This window comes from Haplochromis burtoni, unplaced genomic scaffold (assembly GCF_018398535.1).
Source record: "Haplochromis burtoni strain Fernald_Lab_line unplaced genomic scaffold, NCSU_Asbu1 Contig_1758, whole genome shotgun sequence".
NCBI classification, from domain to species: Eukaryota; Metazoa; Chordata; class Actinopteri; order Cichliformes; family Cichlidae; genus Haplochromis; species Haplochromis burtoni.
Window position 1 is genome coordinate 1 of NW_024584119.1, and position 4,101 is coordinate 4,101.

A 4,101-nucleotide genomic window follows, 5' to 3' on the forward strand; every position below is an offset into this window, starting at 1 on the left:
TTAAATGAGCATAAAAGTGCATAATATAAAATCATAAAAGAAATATTAACTAGAGGGAAAGGCAAGATTGAATAAGTGGGTTTTTAGTCGTGATTTGAACAGTGCAGTGGAATCAGATGAGCAGAGGTCGAGAGGAAGGGTATTCCACAGTACTGGGGCAGCCAGAGTAAACGCACGGTCACAGCCGAGATCTGGGTTGGGTCAGAAGTAGTTGAGTGGCAGATCTGAGTGTTCTAGCAGGAGTATGTGATTTGAGAAGTTCACTAATAGTTTAGTTAATTAATTCTTAGAATACTCAGATAAGATCAGATAACATGGATCAGTGTCTTAAGGAGCAGGTTTATGTACTGATTAAATGAGATAAAGAGAGCCGTGTTTTCATTCGTTTCTCTAGTAATCCTTAATGCTCCTGTTTCTTTCAGTCTTTGAACACTGATTCTTGAATGTTGAAATCACAAGTTGTTTGTTTTGGGTTTATTTTGTTTTTTAAGTTTTCCTTTTTGTTTTTGTTTCTTTTCTTCTTTTGTAACCCTTTATCTACATCTCCTTGTTGTCGCAATGAATTTTAAATACACAAATTTTCTTGTGTCACTTTAATGGATTTTACTTCTCTGCTTTAATCTTCATCAGTGAGGAGACGGAAGTCAAGGCAAAAATCATTTAAATGATACATCTGTGCTTCTGAAGCCGATTTAAAGCTCAATTAAATGTGATCATTGGAACAGCTTCATCATAAATTGTTTTCTTTTAATTCAACTAGTTTTGTTTTATCACAACATCTCTTTATGTTTAGAGCTACCTTTACACACAGACAAATAATGGAGGACAGGGATTTTTTAAAACCTGTTTGCCCAGCACGGGGATATTGAATTCTATAAGATAAAGCCATAAATATCTGTATGTGAGTCTTCTATCAAAAGTTATAGCTATCTTTATGAAGATGTACAAAAACGATTTAATTTTTTGATCACCCTAAAAGACTAAAACAGACGGAAACAGAAGTTTTAAGTCTTCCTCACACCATGGTTTATATATTACAGATGTGTATCTGTTACATTCGCTGACCTCTAGTGGCTATCCCTATGTGAGAGAGCCTTTTCTCCCTCTCCTGTGATCCAGGTCTGTCTCATGAGCCACAGCTGAGGTGTGTTGCAGCTCAAGCTCTTTTGTTGCAATTGTTTTCTCCTGTTTTTTGGCTGGACAGGGAGCTCAGCCATTGTTGTTTTTGGGTAGAGAGTTCTTGGGTTGTTTTTTAGTTAGAAAGGAGGTGCTTTGTTTGTTGTTTTGGCCTTGGAGACCCTGAAGAAAAGAGCTTCCCTGTGTTCAGTTTTATTTTAGTTGTTTTGTGTAATAAATGTACTTTGCGGGTTATCATTTCTTTTTCACTTTGTTACTCCCCATCCCAGACAACACTTTGTTTTTAAGTGGGGCGTAACAATATCATTCCTCTTTTAGACACTGAATGAAAGCATTTCTGCAAAGGACACTCCTTTGATCCTTCATCATAGCTCCTCCAAAAGCTTCTGAGTACTTGAGATATATTTTTCTAAATTTCAGATGGACAGAGGAGACAGGGTGATACAAATTAGAAAAACAAGAAAAACCTTTGGTCAGGTTTTTTACCTGTTAAGTTTCTTTTGTATCTTCTTTTGGCTCTGTTGTCTGGATTTGTCCCTGCATCTGTCAGTGTCACATCATTGCTTCTTGTAGCAATTTATATATATTTTTTTTGCAGGTGAACTTCCAATTAAACACTTAAATAAAAAAAATTACAGCTAATTATTTTCCATTTTCAAATGCAATTTTTTAATTTCATTTAGTCAAACAAAAATGTCTCCTATATGCTTAATTAAAGGAGCTGGTGTGTTGCCTGATGGTTTTGTTGGATCACTATGACAACAATTCCACACACACCCACACAAAACATCTCCAACTTCACATCCCAGTATTTCCTTTGGAGAGGCAAAGCATGAAATGGACAAGGTGGACCAGCGTGTCTGTTACCCGTTTTGGTGTGATATTGGTTGATCTTCAGGACCAACATCTAGACTCTGGGACGGGCTGGGTTCCTGTCTTGTGTTCTATCACTGCTGTGATGGGTCATTGGAGCCTAATTGCCAAAATAGATCAATTAATTTCTCTCTGACAATAAATCATGTTGAATTCTTCCAAGTGACACATCCTGTTACTAGCTGTTACAGTACAGAAGGAAAGCTTAATGTGATTAAACAGAATCTGACACAAACATTTAGTAGAAAGGTTTGTTAATGATTAACAAGTTCATGAAGTTTAACCTTTCAGAATAACAACATTACTTCCTTATGACACCATATACTGAATGAACATTCATGTACCGGTATCAGCAAAGGAAAAGGCAAAGAGTGAAGGACTGCTTTAAAAAATGGGAACATTTTCTGATGTACTTGTGATATACTTCTTCATTTTTGGGTCCATCACAGGTGAGCTCTCACTGCTTGATGTGGCAGAAAAAACTGTCTGCTCACACTGACTTTAAAGTTTTACTTTTTTTATTGTTTGTTTGTTTTTTAGTTTATGAGACATCTGTTGAATACATTTCTAGTTTATGTTTAATCATATGTAACCTGAATACATAAGCTCAGATAACATGGATCAGAGAAGAAGCAGGTTTGTACAAAAGTATTTTAAATGAGAGCAGGAGAGCAGTGCCATGGTCCTTATAATTCTCTAGTAATGCTTAGTTTTCCTCGTCCTTTGTGTCATTCTTCATTGATCGTTAATTGTTCATCATGTGGCTTTAACTCTTTTTACTTCTCTGATTTGTTCTTCATGAATATATAGAGAGAAGAGTGGAAACAAAAGACATTTAAAAGACAGTTGAGTGCTTCCTTCTGAATCTCAGTTTAAATCTATTCCAATTAAACCCCATAGTTCGTGTCTCCTTTCTCCTCCGGAATCAGGACTTGGGACACCTTTTTCAAGACTGATTTCAGATGGAGGACAGAGGAGACAGGAGGAATATGGGAAGCCTTTGATCAGGTTGTTTCAGTTGGCTCCCCTGTTGGCTACCTGTTTCTAGATTATGTTGTACATGAATCGGTCAGTGTCAGTTTTGTTCCTTGAATTAACCTGCTGTGTGTGCTTCTTTTTTCTTTTCTTTTTTTCCAATAAAACCTCTAATGAAAATAACGTGACCTTTTCAGACTTGCTTTATTTTCTACAGATTAATTAAACTTTTTGAGATTTTTTATATATGTGACTGGACATCTGGACGTCTTTATAGCAACATTTCAAGTTTTACATCTTGCACTAACACAGTTGCACCACTTGAGGGAGGCATCCTGCAAGTTTTCTGTTGCATGAAACTGACACTGCATCTTGTTAAGTAGAGCTTCATTCACCATACTGAGTCAGTAGATTTTTGGTCAGTTTGATAGTAAAACATTCCTAACTACACACTTCACGGGTATTTAATTAATGTCTTTGTTACTACAGCTTCTTGTTGTTTTTGTGACATTTGCAAGTAAATCTCAAAATTAATATGTTCAGTATAACTTGTGGTCTCTACAAAAAGTCATATTTTCCTTCGGTTGTTCGCCAAGGGCTTAGAATAGTAACAAGTCACCAAAAACAACAGCTGGTTAACAGTTTTAATAACCACGTGATTATGCAGCGAGTTCCTGAAACTCAATCAGAATTATGTGCAGTATTATCTGGAAAAGCAGACATTAGACTTTAATGAAAATAACTCTTAATCTTTATATATTCCACAAGTGTTTTATATGTTTGAGTAACAACAGCACTTTTCTATTCTTCTCCCGCAGGTTTCACTGAAGGAGATGGTGTGTTGCCTGATGGTCTGAATGCAGCTGTAGGAGAAACGGTGATGTTCACTATAACACTGTCTCCAACAGAGAAACCGTTTCAATCTGTGACCTGGAATGTTAATTTCTCTACAACTATACTAGTCATGATTAACTCAGAAGAAACTATTGCACCTGAGTATGAAGGCAGGATCACCTTCTTCCCATCTACTGCGTCTTTGGAGCTCAGGACTCTCACTCTGGATGACACTGGACATTACACTGTTAACATTATACAAGATGGAAAAGCCCAGCAGGG